The 22,724-nt window shown below is 37.1% G+C and overlaps 1 pseudogene; it reads left to right on the top strand.

The window, feature by feature from the left end:
- Positions 1 to 257: 257 nt before the first annotated feature.
- LOC115894924 lies at positions 258 to 20,237 on the top strand (annotated as a pseudogene).
- The last annotated feature ends 2,487 nt before the right edge of the window (positions 20,238 to 22,724 follow it).

Here is a 22,724-nt window from a genome sequence, read left to right as displayed (position 1 = left end):
TATTCACAAGAAAGGGATTTATAACATTTATAATGTTGGAAGAAACAGCTGTTTCTCTTTACTATAACATTTGCTTTCTTTCATCACATAAGAAGTCAGCTGGGAGATGCTACTAAATGTTGCACTGAATGAAACACAAACTTAGAATTTGTTACTATTTGGGAATAATTTTTTGCATAATTGTTTTTACAGAAGAGAACAAAACGTCCTTAAAATAATTCTTTATCAAAACAAGGAAAACAGAAAACACAATTGAAATGAAGGCTATTCAGTCAGAAAATGTAGATAAAAGGTATGAGAATTAATAATACAATAACTGAAAAACATTTTGCATTTCTATAGTAGGTATTAGGAAAGCTCACAAACCAGGATTTAGGAGGTAAATTTCTTTACTCTCTTTTAAAATTACAGACCAGATTATTTAGGATCCTAAATCTTCTCAGATAACATTTTCTAATGACTAGTATTATTTGGATTAATGAGAAGCAACATTCTAGTAAATGCAGTTTGGAAATAGAGTATTGTGTTGCTACTGTTATTGTGCTTTTAAGAAACTCAGTGATGTTTTTCCTTCATACATTCTTTATCTAAGATCATTGTGTCTGTATTGAACTCAATATATTTTCTAATTTTCATCAGTCTACTGATATTTGATCTGTAAGCCCACGTTCTTTTGCCATTTTTGAGTGATCTTCCCTCATTTTCTTTCTCTATAATATGTAGGTGTTTAAAGACATATTATTGTGTATCTGCTAAGAGTCCCAATGTTAACTCTTCACACATTTTTAATATTTGTATGGCCCCCATATCTGTATCCAATTATCATGTTTAAGGAAATAAAAAATAACAATTGTAATTATCTACTCAGTAGATAATTACAATTATAAACCCTTTAAGTGGTCTTTAAACCTTATAAACCCATTAAGTGGCATCTTACCCAATGGCAGGTACTGTGCTTTAGTTATCTGTATATCCCTGGTGCTTATCTTAGAGCCTGTATTAGTCAGGGTCTCCAGAGAAAAAGAACTAACAGAGATAGATAGATAGATAGATAGATAGATAGATAGATAGATAGATAGATAGACAGACAGACAGACAGACAGACAGATGATAGACAGATCCTCCTCAGAACAAAAAATTTGACTGAGGGGTATAAAATGATCCAAATTAAATATCTTGATGTGGTAATTTACAAATTGTGAAAATAGTTTAAAACAAATGTTTACTTCCATATTCCTGGGAAGACAATCAAACCTTCAGGTACATTTGGCTACCTGATGGGTAATTTAAACATTTATAAAGGGATTTCATTTAGTTGTCATTTTCAATGCATGTTTATGCTATAACAGTTAATTATTATGCCACAGTATATTTTCACAAGGTAAAGAAAACTTTTATGGTTCACTAAGGACAATCAATCCCTTCACAGTCCAGAACCTGAATATTGGACATTCTAAGAACATCAGAGAAAGACTATCCTTGCCATCCACATTGCAACAAAAATTTGGAAACTTGAACCTTGGATTAATAATCTTACACAAGGAAATGCTATAAAGGTGTAGCTTTTTAGGTAACCAAATGAGTTTCAGAATATCATTAGAAGAGAGAAGAGTATTGCTCAACATTTCAGCTTATTCAAGTGTGCAATTCTTTTTCTAAAACGGTATTATACTTTAAGTTCTAGGGTACATGTGCACAACGTGCAGGTTTGTTATATAGGTATACATGCGCCATGTTGGTTTGCTGCACCCATCAACTCATCATTTACATTAGGTAGTCCTCCTAATGCTATCCCTCCCCCAGCCCCATACCCCTTGACAGGCCCCAGTGTGTGATGTCTCCCACCTGTGTCCAAGTGTTCTCATTGTTCAATTCCCACCTATGAGTGAGAACATGCAGTGTGTGGTTTTCTGTCCTTGTGATAATTTGCTTAGAATGATTGTTTCCAGCTTCATCTATGTCCCTGCAAAGGACATGCGTTTTCATGGCTGCATAGTATTTCATGGTGTATATGTGTCATATTTTCTTAATCCAGTCTATCATTGATGGACATTTGGGTTGCTTCCAAGTCTTTGCTATTGTGAGTAGTGACACAGTAAACATACATGTTCATATGTCTTTATAGTAGCATGATTTGTAATCCTTTGCGTATATACCCAGTAATGGGATCCCTGGGTCAAATGGTATTTCTAGTTCTAGATCCTTGAGGAATCACCACACTGTCTTCCACAATAGTTGAACTAGTTTACACTCCCATCAACAGTGTAAAAGCATTCCTATTTCTCCACATCCTCTCCAGCGTCTCTTGTTTCCTGACTTTTTAATGATCACCATTCTAACTGGCATGAGATGGTATCTCATTGTAGTTTTGATTTGCATTTCACTAATGACCAATAATATGAGCATTTTTTAATATGTCTGTTGGCTGCATAAATGTCTTCTTTTGATAAGTGTCTGGTCATATCCTTTGCCCACTTTTGGAGGGGGTTATTTTTTTTTTCTTGTAAATTTGTTTAAGTTCATAGATTCTAGATATTAGCCCTTTGTCAGATGGGTAGATTGCAAAGATTTTCTCCCATTCTGTAAGTTGCTTGTTCACTCTGATGGCAGTTTCTTTTGCCATCAGAGTTTCAAATGCCATCCCATTTGTCTATTTTGGCTTTTGTTGCCATTGCTTTTGGTGTTTTAGTCATGAGGTTGTTGCCCATGCCTATGTCCTGAATGGTATTGCCTAGGTTTTCTTCTAAAGTTTTTATGGTTTTAGGTCTAACATTTAAGTTTTTAATCCATCTTGAATTAATTTTTGTATAAGGTGTAAGGAAGGGATCCAGTTTCAGCTTTCTACATATGGCTAGCCAGTTTTCCCAACACCATTTATTAAATAGGGAATCCTTTCCCCCTTGCTTGTTTTTGTCATGTTTGTCAAAGATCAGATGGTTGTAGATGTGTGGTGTTATTTCTGAGGCCTCTATTCTGTTCCATTGGTCTAAATCTCTGTTTTGGTACCAAGGCCATGCTGTTTTGGTTACTGTAGCCTTGTAGTGTAGTTTGAAGTAAGATAGAGTGATACCTCCAGCTTTGATCTTTTGGATTAGGATTGTCTTGGCTATGCAGGCTCTTTTTTGGTTCCATATGAAATTTAAAGTAGTTTCTTCCAATTCTGTGAAGAAAGTCATTGGTAGCTTGATGGTGATGGCATTGAATCTATAAATTGCCTTGGGTATTATGGCCATTTTCATGATATTGATTCTTTCTATCCATTAGCATGAAATGTTCTTCCATTTGTTTGTGTCCTGTGTCCTCTTTTATTTCCTTGAGCAATGGTGTGTAGTTCTCCTTGAAGAGGTCCTTCACATCCCTTGTAAGTTGGATTCCTAGGTATTTTATTCTCTTTCTAGCAATTGTGAATGGGAGTTCACTCATGATTTGGCTCTCTGTTTGTATCTTATTGGTGTATAGGAATGCTTGTGGTTTTTGCACATTGATTTTTTATACTGAGACTTTGCTGAATTTGCTTATCATCTTAAGGAGATTTTGAGCTGAGATGATGGGGTTTTCTAAATATACAATCATGTCATCTACAAAAAAGGATGATATGAATTCCTCTTTTCCTAATTGAATACCGTTTATTTCTTTATCTTGCCTGATTGCCCTGGCCAGAAATTCTAACACTATGTTGAATAGAAGTGGTGAGAGAGGGCATCCTTCTCTTGTGCCAGTTTTCAAAGGGAATGCTTCCAATGTTTGTCCATTCAGTATGATATTGGCTGTGGATCTGTCATGAATAGCTCTTATTATTTTGAGATACATTCCATCATTACCTAGTTTATTAAGAGTTTTTAGCATGAAGGGCTGTTGAATTTTGCTGAAGGACTTTTCTGCATCTATTGAGATAATCATGTGGTTTTTGTCATTGGTTCCGTTTATGTGATGGATTACACTTATTGATTTGCATATGTTGAACCAGCCTCGCATCCCAGGGATGAAGCCAACTTGATCATGGTGGATAAGCTTTTTGATGTGCTGCTGGACTTGGTTTGCCAGTATTTTATTGAGAATTTTCTCCTCGATGTTCATCAGGGATATTGGTCTAAAACTCTCTTTTTTTGTTGAGTCTCTGCCAGGCTTTGGTATCAGGATGATTCTGGCCTCATAAAATGAGTTAGGGAGAATTCTGTTTTTCTATTGATGGGAATAATTTCAGAATGAATGGTACCAGTTCCTCTTCATACCTCAGGTAGAGTTTGGCTGTGAATCCTTCTGGTCCTGAACATTATTGGTTGGAAGGGTATTAATTATTACCTCAATTTTAGAGTCTGTTATTGGTCTATTCAGAGATTCAACTTCTTCCTGGTTTAGTCTTGGGAAGGTGTATGTGTCCAGGAATTTATCCATTTCTTCTAGATTTTCTAGTTTGTTTGCATAGAGGTATTTATAGTATTCTCTGATTGTAGTTTGTATTTCTGTGGGATTGGTGGTGATATCCCCTTTATCATTTTTCATTGCATCTATTTGATTCTTCTCTCTTTCCTTCTTTATTAGTCTTGCTATCAGTCTATCAATTTTATTGATCTTTTAACAACAACCAGCTTCCGGATTCATTGATTCTTTGAAGGGTTTTTGTGTCTCTATCTCCTTCAGTTCTACTCTGTTCTTAGTTATTTCCTGCCTTCTGCAAGCTTTTGAATGTGTTTGCTTTTGCTTCTCTAGTTCTTTTAATTGTGATGTTAGGGTGTCAATTTTTGATCTTTCCTGCTTTCTCTTGTGGGCATTTAGTGCTATAAATTTCCCTCTACCCATTGTTTTAAATGTGTCCCAGAGATTCTGGTATATTGTGTCTTTGTTCTCACTTGTTTCAAAGAACATCTGTATTTCTGCCTTCGTTTCATTATTTATCTAGTAGTCATTCAGGAGCAGGTTGTTCAGTTTCCATGTAGTTGTGTGGTTTTGAGTGAGTTTCTTAATCCTGAGTTCTAATTTGATTGCACTGTCTTCTGAGAGACAGTTTGTTGTGATTTCTGTTCTTTTACATTTGCTGAGGAATGCTTTACTTCCAATTGTGTAGTCAATTTTAGAATAAATGTGATATGGTGCTGAGAAGAATGTATATTCTGTTGATTTGGGGTGGAGAGTTCTATAGTTGTCTATTCGGTCTGCTTGATGCAGAGCTGAGTTCAAGTCCTGGATATCCTTGTTAACCTTCTGTCTCATTGATCTGTCTAATATTGACAGTCGGTGTTAAACTCTCCCATTATTATTGTGTGGGAGTCTAAGTCTCTTTGTAGGTCTCTCAGGACTTTCTTTATGAATCTGGGTGCTACTGTATTAGTGCATATATATTTAGCATAGTTAGATCTTCTTATTGAATTGATCCCTTTACCCTTATGTAACGACCTTCTTTGTCTCTTTTGATCTTTGTTGGTTTAAAATGTGTTTTATCAGTGACTAGGATTACAACCCCTCCTTTATTTGCTTTCTATTTGCTTGATAAATATTCCTCCTTCCCTTTATTTTGAGCCTATGTGTGTCTTTGCACATGAGATGGGTCTCCTGAATACAGCACACTGATGGGTCTTTACTCTTTATCCAATTTCCTAGTCTGTGTCTTTTATTTGGGGCATTTAGCCCATTTACATTTAAGGTTCATATTTTTATGTGATAATTTTGTCCTGTCATTATGATGTTAGATGGTTATTTTGTCCATTAATTGATGCAGTTTATTCATAGCATTGATGGTCTTTACAATTTGGCATACTTTTGCAATGGCTGGTAGTGGTTTTTCCTTTCCATGTTTAGTGCTTCCTTCAGGAGCTCTTATAAGGCAGGCCTGGTGGTGACAAAATCTCTCAGCATTTGCTTGTCTGTAAAGGATTTTATTTTTCCTTCAATTATGGAGCTTAGTTTGGCTTGATGTGAAATTCTGGGTTAAAAATTCTGTTCTTTAAGAATGTTGACTATTGACCCCCATTCTCTTCTGGCTTGCTTGGATTCTGCTGAGAGATCTGCTATTAATCTGATGGGCTTCCCTTTGTGGGTAACCTGACCTTTCTCTCTGGCTGCCCTTAACATTTTTTCATTCATTTCAACCTTGGTCAATCTGACAATCATGTGCCTTGGGGTTGCTCTTCTCAAAGAGTATCTTTGTGGTGTTCTCTGTATTTCCTGAATTTGAATGTTGGCCTGCCTTTCTAGGTTGGGGAAGTTCTCCTGGATTATATCCTGAAAAGTGTTTTCCAACTTGATTCCATTCTCCCCATCATTTTCAGTTACACCAATTAAGCATAAATTTGGTCTTTTCCCATAGTCCTATATTGGAGGCTTTATTCGTTTCTTTTCACTCTTTTTTCTCTAATCTTGTCTTCTTGCCTTATTTCATTATTTTGATCTTCAATCATTGATATCCTCTCTTCTACTTGATTGAATCGGCTATTGAAGCTTGTGTATGTATCACGACGTTCTCGCGCCATGGTTTTCAGCTCCATCGGGTCATTTAAGGTCTTCTCTACGCTGGTTATTCTAGTTAGCCATTCTTCTAACCTTTCCTCAAGGTTTTTGCTTCCTTGCAATTGGTTAGAACATGCTCCTTTAGCTCAGAGAAGTTTGTTATTACCGACCTTATGAAGCCTACTTCTGTCAACTTGTCAAAGTCATTCTGCATCCAGTTTTGTTCCATTGCTGGCAAGGAGCTGTGATCCTTTGGAAGAGAAGAGGTCCTCTGGTGTTTAGAATCTTCAGCTTTTCTGCTCTGGTTTCTCCCCATCTTTGTGGTTTTGTCTACCTTTGGTCTTTGATGTTGGTGACCTACAGATGGGGTGTTGGTGTGGATGTCCTTTTCGTTGATGTTAATGCTATTTCTTTCTGTTTGTTAGTTTTCCTTCTAACAGTCAGGTCCCTCAGCTGCAGGCCTGTTGGAGTTTGCTGGAGGTCCACTCCAGACCCTGTTTGCCTGGGTATCACCAGTGGCAGCTGCAGAACAGCAAATATTGCTGCCTGATCCTTCCTCTGGAAGCTTCATCCCAGAGGGGCACCTGCCTGTATGAGGTGTCTGTTGGCCCCTACTGGGAGGTGTCTCCCAGTTAGGCTATACAGGGGTCAGGGACCCAATTGTGGAGGCAGTCTGTCCATTCTCAGAGCTCACACACCGTGCTGGGAGAACCACTGTTAGCTTCAGAGCTGTCAGACAGGGACGTTTAAGTCTGCAATAGTTTCTGCTGCCTTTTGTTCTGTTATGCCCTGCCCACAGATGTGGAGTCTATAGAGGCAGTAGGTCTTGCTGAGCTGTGGTGGGCTCCATCCAGTTTGAGCTTCCCAGCTGTTTTGTTTACCTACTCAAGCCTCAGCAATGACAGATGCCTCTCCCCGCACCAGGCTGCAGCCTCACAGGTCAATCTCAGACTGAAGCGCTAGCAGTGAACAAGGCTCTGTGGGCATGGGACCCACTGAGCCACACACGGGAGAGAATCTCCTGGTCTGCCAGTTGCTAAGACCATGGGAAAGTGCAGTATTTGGGCGGAAGTGTCACATTTTTCAGGTACAGTCTGTCACAGCTTCCTTTGCCTAGGAAAGGGAAATCTCCCGACCCCTTGCACTTCCAGGGTGAGACAATACCCCACCTTGCTTTGGCTCGCCCTCTTTGCACCACTGTCCAACCAGTCCCCATGAGATGAACCAGGTACTTCAGTCAGAAATGCAGAAATCACCCGTCTTCTACCTTGATCATGCTTGGAACTACAGACTGGAGCTGTTCCTATTCGGCCATCTTGGAATGGACCTCAAATGAGCAATTCTTAATGTAATCCATAATCTTCAGCCCATCTTATTTTTACTTTTTTTTTTTCTCGTTATCTTTTAAATATTGTCTTTGGACCCACAGACATCAGTACCAATTGGACCATGGAAGATGTTTACAATGTAGATCCTAAACTGGGACCAAGGTATAATCTAACAGAATCTTTGAGAGTGAAATTCAAAAATCTCCATTTAAACTAACTTGCCCTTTTATTTTTATGCTCAACAAAATGGACAAATTTTATTCAACTTCATTTTCTAGGAATTGATGATTTATGTTCTTAATCTTATATGTTTTATTTTTTTATGTCTTGGTGACAAAAAAGCATCACTTCCTTGAAAGACTATATTTAACTTATTATATTCTAGTATTTAAACAAAAAACACAATTTGAACTTATGCATCTTTACAACTGAGCTTCCCTTTTTTTACATTCCCAGGGTCATACTTGCTTCAAGCCACAATTTATCACAGTTGCAGGGGACATTAGGGATCGGTGAATTCAACCTCATTATTTTATGTGTAAAAAACTGAAGCTCAGAGATGAGGACTTGCTATAGTCACACAAAGAGTTAGTGTCTGGACCCATGTCAGAATTCAATTGTCCTGGCCAAAGGCCAATGATTTTCATTTTTTAACACTTAAATGTGTACAAAATCTTAAAAGTAATATACAACAGTGAAAGTAGGGCTTCTACATGGACTTTGGTGGGAAGTCTATGTTTTAATTTTAAAGGCATTTAAGTTTTATTCATTGATTCTTCTGTAATATCTTTTCAGCATAAATTTGTATAATCTTAGACTTCATCAATGTATTATAATAAAATATATTTCACTATGTTTTATTTATACCTCAATTCATCTAAAAAAAGATAATGTCAGTTTACAAAAATATATATATATACACACAATAACAAGATTACAAATAGATAAGACTATTGTGGCTTATTTTTATTTGCTATGTCATCAGGAAAAGAGATTTGGAGACCAACCAAACAATCGCCAGGCTTCCAACTTTAGTTAAGACATCCTAAAGATGGAGAGGAGAGAAGGGAATAGGATGTGCTAAAATGTGGTTTTAGTTTTCATTATTTCTCGAAGATTGAGATAAAAAGAAAAATGTCTACATATATAATTTCTTCTCACAACATACTCTAACTGGGCTTCTGTTTCCAGCACTCAGATACTGCTCTTGTCAAGGTCAGTAATAACTTCCTAGATGGTAAAGGTAACAGATGATATCTGATCCTCTTAGTAGTAGTCAATGTAGCTGGCTACTCACTCCGTCTTGAAACTCCTTTTACTCTGGGTTTCAATGGCACCGTCTTGGGATGGTTAATTTTAGGTATTAACTTGACTAGGCCCTAGTACCCTAATGTTTATTTGGTCAAACAAGTTTGGATGGTGCTGTGAGGGTATTTTTTAGATGAGATTAACATTTAAATCAGTAGATTCTGAGTAAAGTAGATTACTGTCGGTAATATGAATGAGTTTCATCCAATCAGTTGAAGACTGAACTCCCCAAGAAACAGGGAATTCTGCCAGCAGACTGTCTTTAAACTGGAGCTGTAATGGATTGAGTGGGTGGAGGATATTCTGTCAGGTGAAGCAGCCTACCCCAGCCTAGAAATGTCCTCAGGCCAGGAGATCTGGCCTTTTCTACCAACTTGTTGGCTGGTCATTCAGAATGGCACTTTACGTGTGTGTGTGTGTGTGTGTGTGTGTGTGTGCACGCACATATGTGTGTAGTCTTCTCTTACACAAAAATAAGGAAGTTAAATAAAATGATCCTTTTCCTAAATAATTCTTTCCAGAATTTCATTTAAGGGTATCTTGTATTTCAGCCAAAATCTTCAAACTACATAAGTTTTATTAACACTAGAATTTTTTGCAATCCAGACCCTTGCTATTCAAAATGTGGTCAGTGGATTCCCAGCAGCTATACTTCCTGGGAACTTTTTGGATATGAACCATTTCAAGCCTACCCTAGACCTACCGAACTGCGAGGAATCTGCATTTTGATAAGAGCCACAGGTAATTCCTATGCACATTAAGAGAAGAAAACTGTTATATAATAGCACCTACTACAGGTTTCTGCATGAGCTGATTACACTAGTCACACTTACTTTGCAAACACCTAGTGACTTCTAGGGCAATAATATTTAAATATGTACTGCCTTTAAAAATATTATATATATTTTGCTAAATCTTTATAGCATTCCTACTAAGTTATTAAGCAGTTCTTATTGTCCCTAATTACAGATGAGAAAATGGATAATAAGTTGAAATGATATGCCCAAATTATATAGCTAATAGTGACAGAACCTATGCATTTAGGGAGCAAATATTGTCTCCAATACCCACGTGAAGATGGAAGATGGCTGGCTATGGTCCCTCCCTTTTTCAACTAGTTCAGTTCATACCATGAGACCTGCTGGGGCCTCAGCTCTATATCAAATTTTAAAATCCCCATATGTACTGAAAAATAAATCACACTCTGTAAGTCATTCTGAGTTGAGCTGAAAATCCAATTATCACCTCACTAGCTGACATCGTAAATCTCTCCCAGTTCTTACAAACCAAGAGATAACCTTAAAAGCACTAACTCCACTGAGCTTTATGACCTTCTCTCCTGAAGTTTCTCAGCATATCCTCTCAGAGCTCTGACATGGGTTGGAATGTCAAGCAGACAGGCCTGGATTCAAATTCTGGCCTTGATTCTTTCTTTCTAGATATGACACGGGCAAATTATTTAGCTCCTTTGAACCTTAGATTCCACTTCTATACTATAGACATTGTTCACCTATTGATAAAGGCTGTTATTAGAATTAATGGAATAATAAATGCACAGTGCTTAATGAAATATTTAGTTCCCAAAAAGTAGTCCATAATGGTAGTTGTTGTCATTCATCTCTCTAAGGAAGTTTTCTCATCTGTCAAATTGAGAAAATGGAACTGAACAATCTCTAAAGTCCTTTCATTTCTGACATTTGAAAAGTTTAACTCATGTTTACATTTCATGTTCTACTTTCTTATTCAGAATTCAGAGCTCACCTTCATTTTTTAAAGAAAAATGTAGATTTGTATGATCGAAATATGAGACTGTTTCCCGACTGAATGAGATTTCCAAGAATGCTTAGGGGACACAGGCTGGAGAAGTTATTGTTTTTGTTTTTTGGTTTTTTTTTTTTTTTTTTTTTGAGACGGAGTCTTGGTCTGTCGCCCAGGCTGGGGTGCAGTGGCACAATCTCGGCTCACTGCAACCTCCACCTCCTGGGTTCACGCCATTCTCCTGCCTCAGCCTCGCAAGTAGCTGGGACTATAGGCGCTGGCCACTATGCCCGGCTAATTTTTTGTATTCTTTAGTAGAGATGGGGTTTCACTGGGTTAGCCAGGATGGTCTCGATCTCCTGACCTCATGATCTATCCGCCTCGGCCTCCCACAGTGCTGGGATTACAGGCATGAGCCACCGCACCCGGCCTGGAGAAGTTATTATGTTTTGATTTGAATACTATAAAGTCAACAAGATAGGCCATGCCAAAAAACTGAAATATGTTCTTTAAGTTGCCAGAGTTTTAAAATTGCTTTCTCTAAATTGGAAGAATGAATATCAATTGGTATTGGCCTTACCCTGAAACATTACAAAAATTAAAAGATAGAGTAGTGATTGTATGTATTATATTCTGTAGCATTGGGCCTCTCAGAGAACAGGGCAACCAATTGAAAGAATATATTCCCCAGCTGGACTGATCATGTGTGAATTCTACAAGAAAAAGGTGGTTGGTTACTTGCCTTCTTAGTTACTTAGACATACGCCTGTCTTTGAAAATATATAAAAGTCTTATTCTTAAAGTAAAAGAATAGAAAGAGAAAAAGGAATTTAAAAATCTACAGCATGCATACTTAGCTACCATATGCTCCTTTATTGCAATAGCAAAGAGAAGGTACCTTTACATCTCAGCCTCCACTGAGCATAATTTTCTATAAAACACTTCTGTAAGAGTACTTAAAAATCTAAATTTTCTTTTTGGATAACTATTTTGTTATGATTGTGACCGAAGTGACACTAAAGGATGAATTGAAATAGCACATAGAACATTTCTTATTCTTTTGACCTTAGAATAGAATTTCAGATTCTTCCCTTTAAATGTCTGATGTGTTGTTTAAAAAAAATAAACAAGACTTATTTACTCTTTTGAAAAATAAGAACCAGAAGAAGTTATTTCCTATCCTCACTGGATATCTGACTATCTCTCTCTGGAAAAAAATGCTGTATACTCTATCTTCTGTTGTCTACTTAAGTTTTACCAAAAGTTCAAAAATGTGATTAAAAATATAAGAACTCGGAGGGGCGCAGTGGTTCACACCTGTAATCTCAGCACTTTGGGAGGCCGAGGTGGGTGGATCATGAGGTCAGGAGTTAAAGTTCAGAAGTTCAAGACCAGCCTGACCAACATGGTGAAACCCCATCTGTACTAAAAATATAAAAATTAGCCAGGCGTGGTGGTGTGTGCCTGTAATCCCAGCCACCCAGGAGGCTGAGGCAGGAGAATCGCTTGAACCCAGGAGGTGGAGGTTGCATTGAGCCGAAATTGCGCCACTGGACTCTAGCCCGGGTGACAGAGTGAGACTCTGTCTCAAAAATAAATAAATAAATAAAATAAAATTTTATATATATATATGTGTGTGTGTGTGTGTGTATGTGTGTGTGTATATACATATATATGAACTCAAAAAATAGTATTATTTTAGATACCTAGGTATATATTAATGGTGTTCTGCATGCAGGAGAACAGATACTGTTGTGATTATATGACCACATTAAAGTTTGTCTTTAAGAAACAAGGATATCTGCCATATCTTCTTCCTGACATAACTTTAACTACACTGTGTGTAAAATGAATCAGAAAGGGATTTCAAGGCCCTTTTGGTCTATGATTGACTATACATATGTAAGATCATTTTGTCCCTATCTATTCATTAATGCAGTCAGATCAATGACAATGTATTGGGCACCTGCTTATATGCTTCAAGGGTGTCAGATTTATTGTATCTCATACAGTGGGAGTGGCAAGAAAGTATTCATATGTTCAAAATAAGTAGTCAAGTCAGAATTTGGTTCCAAACATGTCTCACTTTGAGATCCCCAAGTTCTAATCACTATGCTATACATTGCCACTAGTAACCACTGGATGATCTATGATTATTCAGGCCTGGGATATTTGGCAGATATTTTCTCAAAAATAAATGAAATGAGACTGTCACGTCAAGAAGATAGTTGCCATGATTCGTTGTCAATGATATAATTTTATCTTTCATATAAAAAGAAAAATTTTGGAAAAACTTGTATCTGCCACTGTAAGTTCGACAGCTTCCCAATAGCTGAATCTTTTCTGATGACTGACATGCCTGGTTATCTTAACTATAATTTTTGACATTGTCTACTACATGGACATTTTTAAGATTTACATACCCCAGGAAATAAATATTTTCCAAATGACCAACGCATGATGCTACAAAACCATGTTTGTGTCTAAGATCCATTCTGAGTGAAAGATAGACCAATGGATTTTAAATACAAGAAACTTATTGATGTGGCTTCATATTCTACATTACAAACGACCTTTGAGATACTATTGTTCATCACAGTTGGGTATAAGATAAAAGAAAATCAACAATTATTTCAAAAGGCTATTAAAATATTCTTTCCTTTTTCAACTACATATCATTATGAGGTGAAATTTTCTTCATATAGTTCAAGCAAAACAATATATTGCAACCAATTTAATGTAAATACATATGTTAAAGTACAAGTGTTCCCTATTAAGCCAAATATTAAAAAGATTTGAAAAAATTAAAAAAACACATTAAAATTTTTGTAAAATATAGTTTTTTATAAAATATGTTAAGTTGTAATAGATTTATTGTTATTTATATACATATATAATCAAATATTTTAAATGTCTCCAGTATAATTCTAATATCGGAAATGTTGAGAAATTTGTCTCTCATGAATAAGAGCTCTTTGGACTCCTCAATAATTTTTAAGAGTACAAGGGGTTCCTAAGGCCAAAAAGTTGAAATACTGCTGCCATATCACATACAAAACTATGCTATAACACTAGATTCATTACAACAATGTGTCATTGGTGCAAGAACATTTAAGCACACCAGTGAAGAGAATAGAGTCCAGAAATAGACTCATATATATGATAATTAAATACTATAATAAAGTTTGCATTTTAAATTAGAAACTATATCAGAAAGGTCTTGACAGGAAACAGCTGGCACTGCAAAATCAGGTAATTAAAGAAATTTTAATAAAGCGACTGTATTCAAGGGTATGAAGAGGGTTAAAAGAAATTAGTAGGAACAGGGCACACCACTTTGCCAGAAACAGTGGGACTCTTTGCCTTCCTAGGTGTGAAGGGTCAAAGGAAAGGGCATATGTAAACTGGGAATAGAACCATTCCCTTAGTAGCTGTAGGAGAGGGCTTCCAGGAAGAAAGTGTGACCTCCCAAAGAGGATGGCCATTGCCAATCAGCAAACCAGCAGAAAGGGAGCCAGAGAGCAACCAAACCTCAGTCTACTCCCATCTTCTGATCTCTTACTGGTGTCTCATGTTGGCCAAACCCAAGTAAATGATCATTCCAGGGCATGCATAGCAGAAGCTGATAATGATGGAAAGGGGATCTAGGGGGGCAGGAAGAAAATGCTCAAAGAATAAGAGTATCCTGTTTTATTCTTTGCCTATACCTATACAGTCCTACATACCTTTGCTATTTTGTAAGGAAACATAGCTGTGCATTTCTAATTTTATGATCCAGTGGATGAGATAATACTCAAGTGTACTATGGGCAGTTTGGATGACAATGTCTCTTAGTGCTCCAGAGCTACTCTTCTGGAGAAGGCATTGATGGAGAATTGCAGTATATACTTGTGATTTATGGTTTAATGGGACTACATGGTTTTATCCTCTCCAAAATTTACATGTTAAAACCCTAACCCTAAGTGGGATAGTATTGGGAGGTGGAGACTTCAAAAAGTAATTAGGTCATAAGGGTAGAGCCCCCAGAATGGAATTAGTGTCCTTATAAGTGAAAGAGACTAGAACTACCACTCTCCCTGCATGCACTCACCAAGGAAGGATATGTTGAAGACATAATCAAAAACCTGACCATGCTGGCACCCTGATCTTAGACTTCCAGTCTCCAGAATTGTGAGAGATAAATGCTTTTTGTTTTATCCTCCCATTCTATAGCAGCCCAAACTGGCTAAGACATATGGTAAAAAAAAGAAAAAGAAAAAGAAAAAGAAAGAAAGAAAGAAAGAAAGAAAGAAAGAAAGAAAGAAAGAAAGAAAGAAAGAAAGAAAGAAAGAAAGAAAGAAAGAAAGAGAAAGAAAGAAAGAAAAAGCAGGTCATTGAAATAGAGTCCCTCATTTTACAAGGAGATCAGTATCTTTGAGAAAGAGACCTTCAGTGTAGGTAAGAGTCCATTAATTTCCTCTGCAGTGACTCAAGCCAGGTTTCTGCTTACTTGAGCTAAAATTATTCTGCTTAAATTGTCAAATAGCCCTTTGATAAGCCCATTTATTTAGTTTCTAGGGACTCTGTGATCAATTAGCCATTGCAAAGACCTCTGCAGGTTGAAACACTCTGATTATAGTAACCAATTCAGAGGAAATCTAGATATTGCTGGTATCAGACACAGACTTTAATAACTAAGATTCATATGGGCAATAAATTAATGAAAAATGTATAATTTCAGCAGAGAACATAAATCTATAATAATAATCTAACTAGATTCTAGAAGTGGAAAATAAAATAAAACCCTGCACTCCTAGGTTTTACTGAAGTAAATTATGTCCCCACTGTCTCTGATAGTTACACACCACCATTCTTGATTATTATTCAAGAATACTATCATTTCCCATTGAAGTGAGAAAGCCTAATTCTGCATTTCCTATTGTCATCTATTAACTACAGAAGACAGCTACATTGAAACTTTCAACATGTTGGATGTCTACTATCTTATTCCCTACTCTGGACAAGTTAATTTCTAGGTCAGGGGCGCAGCTAACACTGAGATTCTTTCAGTAAAAACCTTGGAGTGCCCTTTATCAATCTGCCTGGCTAGATCACATGTATCTTGAATTCCAAGTCTATTTCTTGGTTTACTTCATCTGTTTCATTTTCTGAAAGGTAGTCTTTTTTACTCTGGCCATTTTATTTATTTATTTTTGAAACAGGGGCTCATTGTGTCACCCAGGCTGGAGTGCAGTGGAGTGATCACAGCTCACTGCAGCCTCAACTTCCTGGACTCAAGTGATCCTCTCACCTCAGTCCCCTGAGTAGCTGAGACCATAGGCATGCACTGCCACTCTCAGCTATTTATTTTTATTTTTTTGATAGATACAGGATCTCCCTATGTTGCCCAGGCTGATCTTGAACTCTTGGGCTCAAGCGATCCTCCTGCCTCGGCCTCCCAAAGTGCTGGGATTACCGGCATGAGCCCTTGTGCCTGGCCTACTCTGGCTATTTTTAAAATTATCTTTTTATTTTAGGTTTTCAGAAGCTTTCTAAGATGTACCTGTATTTGGGATTTTTGCTTGTGTTTTTTGGTGGGTTTTCCATTTTTGTATTTATCTTGCTTGAAGTTCATAAAGCTTTGTGAATGTTGGGCACAATTTTCTATCCATTTCGGGAAACTCTAGAGCATTGACTCTTTGATTACTATAGAATATTAGGTCTGTCCCATTCTCTTTTTCCTCTCCTCATGTAACTCCAATTACATATATGTTAGATCATTTCACTGTGCGCTGTGTATCTCTTATATTCTTGTTTTATTTCCTATCCTTTGGTTGCTTCCTTTCTTCATTCTAGAGATACTTTTCTATGCCCCCATTCTAAATCATTAATCCTTTCTTAAACTGTGTCTTTTGTATACTTGATTGTATTTATTTTCTACTTCTAGAATTCATATTTTAGTTTCACAGTCTCCGCTAAAGTTATAAATTTTTCATTAATTTCTTGCCCATATTAATTCTAGTTGTTAAAGTCTGTGTCTGATACCACCAATATCTGACTTTCCTGTGGATTGGTTACCATTTTCTGATTTTTCTCTAGATTTTTACAGTCAGTTCTTATCTTTTACCTGCCTGCTATTTTATTTTTAAATAGAGCCCTAGAGAGTCTGCATAAAAATTAAAGACACAATTGGAAGTTCTGAATGATGACACTTCTTGCAGACAGCATTTACTTTTACTACTAACAGGCTATTGGGATAGAAACTGATCATCTTAATACAGTGAGATTGAATTAATTGAGAGGCAGGTTTCACTTATTGCAATGTCTGGTCTATTTCTTATTTATTTCACTTTAAGCAATGGTCTTTTAGGTGTCTCTACTGAAAACTTTATGTTTTTACCTTTACTCCCCTTTGGTGGGTCCTAGAATCCATTTGTTTTCCCCTCCCAGCCCCATGAGGTTGCTTAACACTTGCTCAGTGGCTCAGTCTTTCAGGGCACTGCTTTAGTATTTGCAAGTGTGTCAAGGAGAAAGCAGAGCTAAATGTCAGGCACAAGTCTTTGGGTTTCCATTTCCTCCAGGATTTTGGGTCCTTCAAGTACTCACCTCCCTAGTAGCTTTCCAGTGCCTTTACACAGGTTTTTAAAAAGTATCTTATCCAGTTTTCCTGCTTGCCTTTAGCAGGAAGACTGGTCAGATATAATTACTAGCTGGAGGTAGAAATGGTACCCTCATGTTTTGATTGATGGTTCAGTTATATATTGATTTCGAGATTGGAAATAATTTGGTAACAGAATATTGAAGATTTTGCTGTTGAGAATTTAAGTTCAATTCTCATTTCTCTTTTTTCAATTGTTGCTCTTTGTTTACTGTGTTTTATTTTTTATTTCAGGGAGCATGCTTCCCTTTCTTTTGTCACCAGTTTTTGAAATTTCAAGAACATGTACCTTGAAGATTTTTTTTTAATCCTTTGTTCTGATCATTCAAAAGATCCTTAAATCAAGAGACTCATATTCTTCAACTTCGTGAATTTATTTTTAATCACTTCTTTATAATTTATTTCATTCCATTTTTACTCTTTTCTCTTTTTGAAACTCATTTACCTGGATGTGATTCACTCAGGCTGATATTTTGTTTTATATTTCCTTTCCTATTTCATATCCCTTTTTTAAAAATCCAATTTTCTGGAAAATTTCCTTAACTTTATCATTTAAATTTTCCATTGAATTTTAATTTTTGCTATCATATTTTAAATTTACATGCCATCTATCTTGTTCTTTGAAAGACTTTTCTTGCTTCATAGAAACAAATTTTCTTTTATCTTCCTTGAGATGTTAATGAGTTTTTAAATTCGAGTTTTTATATCCTCGCATAATCTCAGATTTCCCCCAAGTTTTGTTGTTGCTGTTTTTGTTCATGTTGCTTCCTGTCTTTCATGATAGAAACTTTCTCCAGATGTCTAATGGCATAATCTTTGGCTGCCCAATCATATCATATCAACCTGACAACAAAAAGATTTTTGCAATCTGTGACTATGACAGAAATTTGTTGACTGTAGGTTTCACGTGGGGTGACTGTTAGCTATTTTCTATTGAATTATCTGGAGATGGTGAGAAACCTCAAGGAATACTTTTCCATTTCCCTTCCTGCAGAAGTAATTTTGGCTACTAGTGTCCTGAGAGTCCACGTATTTACTACACTCTTCTCACCCTCAATGTACTTACGTTTCCATGGCAAAGGGAAACCCAGAAATTTTCTGGAGAGTAAACCTCAGTCTTCTACTAAGACTGGTGAGGGCTAAAAATGAAGAGGGAATCTGGGAGTTACCTACTTAGAAAATCTTTCGGTTGGAACTGTTTTTTGTCTCTTCACCTTCACCATCTCTTTCAGAAGTATCCAATGCTTTTGATTTCTGTTAAGAGGTTTAACAAAGCAGATTAACTTGATAGCTTCTAGCAATGCCAGTTTAGATTTATGTTTTCTCAAGTTGGCTAATTCAGTTACCACTTGTCGATGGATTCTCCAGCTTCCAACAGTTTGTTACTATTATTTTCTGTGTTATTCTTTGAGCTTTGGCATTGGTGCTTTTTTTTTATAAACTTTCATTTTGGTGGAATTTCAGAAGGTGGCAAATAAAGACATGCATTTAAATCACCATCCTTAGCTAGAAGCCATTGTTTGCTTTGAATAGCATACCACTTTGTACTGTTTTACAAGTGCATGTATTATATTGAATAGAAGGCATATTAGGAAGTAAATATTTTATAGTATAAAGGTTAAAACATAAATACCTAAAATTTTTGGGCCAGCAAATTTGGGTGTGAGAGTCAGAACTTACTTCTGAGAACCAGGTACATGGCTGGAGGTGAAGTGGGACTCTTAGGTATGAAACCTGAAAAATTCTCTGGTGTTTATCTTTAAAATTAATAAGCATACACTCAGGATGTAATTAAATAAAAATACCAGCAAAAGAAAAATATACACAAAATATACAGTACATTTTGGCATAAAACTAGATTATTTGTGGAAGTGAATAAATATTACTGATAGAACCAGGAGCAGTGACTCATGCCTGTTATCTCAGTACTTTGGGAGGCTGAGGCAGGCAGATCACTTGAGCTCAGGAGTTCCAGACCAGCCTGGCCAATATGGTGAAACCCCGCGTCGACTAAAAATAGAAAAATTAGCCAGGCGTGGTGGTGCAGTGCTACTGGGGAGGCTGAGGTACGAGAATGGCTTAAACCTAGGAGGCGGAGGTTGCAGTGAGCTGAGATCACGTCACCACACTCCAGCCTGGGAGACAGAGTGAGACACCATCTCAAAAATAATAATAATAAATATTACTGATAGGACATATATTTTGAAAGAGGAAAAAACACACTGGTATTAAAGGCTATAAAAGACTGACTTTTTTTGAGGGCTGAATTATCCCATGGAAAAATCTATGTGTATGTATAAAATGCCTTTGTGTCAATGTACCGCCGTGTCCGTGGAGAGAGGCTGAGGCGGTGCAGCTCCAGCCCAAGTCACTGGGACGCAGAGATGGCAAAGAGGTCGCTTCCTTAGCCTGGGCAACTGTCCAGGCTTTGACCAAGAGGAAGCTGCAGCCCACCCGGATGCCCTCACCCTGACACCTTCAGCAGTAAACAAGATAAAAAACAATTCCTTAAAGATAAGCTTGAGCTTGTAGGTGTAAAAGTTGGTGTCCAAACCAGGGGCTGTAATGGCCTTTCTTACACCCTAGAATATACGAAGACAAAAGGAGATTCTGATGAAGTTATAGGAGTCAGAGTATTCATGACAAGAAAGCACAGCTAACACTTTTAGGAACAGAAATGGACTATGTTGAAGACAAGTTACCCAATGATTTGTGTTCAATAACCCAACATGAAAGGAACTTGCGACTGTGGAGTAAGTTAATATTTGATATCTCCGGACTCTTCTGGCCATAGGCTCCAGGAAAGCTGGTGGAAACCTTGGGGCTTACTGAGAAAATCATGTGACTGTCACGTGCTTAACTTGCGGCTACCTTGTAAGGAAAATAAAGTGATGCATTTTGAAAATGAAGCCAGTAAGTTAGATTCCAGAATAAACGATATTTATATTCTCTGTAGGGGACAGAAAGTAAGACACCATCATTCTCTTTGGATCATTTAACTCTCTTGCATCATTTGTTTTATAACCAGTTTCTTCAAAGTTGCTTTCCTGGGCACCTGTTAATCCATTTCCTGAACCATGTGCACTCACTAGATCTCTATTGAATGGCTTGAACATGCATCTCCTTCAGCATTTCTCCCATCCAGATTGGCGACTCCTAAAATCAGACGTCCTGACTGCTGATAGTAACATGGTGGTACATTGTTTTTCCACCCGAACTTAACATAGCCTTTTTACATTTTTATCAAAAATTCACTGTCAGATGCCTTGTTGTGGACCCTTTAATAGTACCAGGAAAGGATTTTCTTCAACTGTAGTACAGATTAGTGCTGAGTGATGGTATCAAAAGGTAAGAAAGACTTCATCCACCTGTTTTTTAATCTGTTTCTTTTACCACCCTGTATGTCTGCTCAGAGATGAGATCTCAAGCTGACTTTGATTCTTTTAGTTGAGGAGTCTCTTAAAAGCCACCTAGCCCACCTCCCTCAATTCTCTGTGTGAGGAAGCAAAACCCCAAGGAAGTCAAAGGGCTCCTGTCCACCCCCACGCCACAGGTGGAGAGCAGGGGCTTTACCCCGTCTCCCCTACCTTGTAGGTGACATACATGCTCTGCCCTCTGAGTCAGTCAGTGAAGGCAAATGTTCTGACTTCTTTATCTGATCAACATTTTGATAGAATTTCTTTAACATTTGATGGAGGTCATATTATTTTTATTTTATTTTGAGTGGGAAGGATACTTTAAAACTCTTTTATGTGAATTACTATCTTGTTTCCTTAACCTTTGAAACAGTGGTTTGTAGAAGAGAAAATATTGTAGCAACCCAGAATTATGCTTTTGGAATGTGGTCCTAATGGCAAAGGAGAACACGAGGAGCTTTTCTTAAAATTCCCAGTATGCAAATACTTCCCGGTTACTCAGTCCAGATGCTAAAGTTCTTAAACAATATTTTAACCCAACATTTTTATCACCAACTTTTCTTTAAAAGTGTTCCTAGTTTCTGATTTTCCTGGGTTTGACATGTTAAGTATTCTATGAGATGACATATATGCTTTTTTAGAAAGCTGATTCTCATGAATTCAAGTAGCTGAGTTTCTTTATGTTTCTTTTATTTACTAAAGTAGTTGGTGCAAAACGCACCAAAACCTAGAGTGGTAGTTTTATGTAAATGCTCATGAGTTTGTATCATTAATATAATTGTTGATCCACTTATAATTTGTGCAATACTGTATGTATGTAGAGATTGGGTTGTCAATTTAAAAAAACGTGGCCTCTGTGATCATTAAAAAAATAAAATGGGCCAGGCGTGGTGGCTCACGCCTATAATCCCAGCACTTTGGTAGGCTGAGGCAGGTGGATCACCTGAGGTCGGGAGTTTGCAATCAGCCTGACCAACACGGAGAAACCCCGTCGTTACTAAAAATACAAAATTAGCTGGACATGGTGTTGCCTGCCTGTAATCCCACCTAGAGGGGAGACAGAAGCAGGAGAATCATTTGAACCTGGCAGGTGGAGGTTGCAGCGAGCCAAGATCGCGCCATTGCACTCCAGCCTGGGCAAAGAGTGAAACTGTCTCTAAATAAATAAATAAATAAATAAATAAATAAATAAATAAAATGTCTTTGTGTAGGTACACATCAAAACTTTCGATTTAAATAAAGATCAAGTTGAGTAAGATCCATCTAGGACCCAAGTAACATAATATGTGATTAATTTAAAGAGTTTCTATTATGCCCAAGAAGTTTAAATTACAGATTTAGTGTTGGTCAAGTACTAATTGTCAGATCAAGACTTATATATTAGTAAAAGCTCAATAGAGAATAGTTGTGCAACATAATTACCTTGGCCTCATTTTTCTTTTCTTTTTTCGGCAGTTATGGAATAGCTACACTGTATCAAATAGTGTAGTAGTGCTGAGATACAGAGAAATCAATCCCTAACACCAGATTTCCTGATTCTGCTCTGGAACTTCTCGTGTTGCCTCCAATGAATCAGCAACATCCTGCAATTCCTACTCATGGGCATCTTTGATTTGTCTCCCTGGCTGCTGTTTTGCTTTTCATAGAAAACAGCCAATGGCTCTGTAATTTCTTCAAGTACAATTCTTTTAGCCTCAGCTATGCAGCAGTTCTTGTTTTCCCCCTCTTTCTAGTACTCTAGTCATTTCTATTCTTGCTTGCTATTCCTCAAAAGTTTTACAACGCAAGAGCTGTAGCAAGGCTTTACGTCATATCTAAGACAATTCCAAGTCT

The sequence above is a fragment of the Rhinopithecus roxellana genome, chromosome 19, assembly GCF_007565055.1.
Source record: "Rhinopithecus roxellana isolate Shanxi Qingling chromosome 19, ASM756505v1, whole genome shotgun sequence".
Lineage (NCBI taxonomy): Eukaryota > Metazoa > Chordata > Mammalia > Primates > Cercopithecidae > Rhinopithecus > Rhinopithecus roxellana.
Note: the sequence above shows the minus strand (reverse complement) of the source record. Positions and strands in the feature narration are given on the sequence as shown.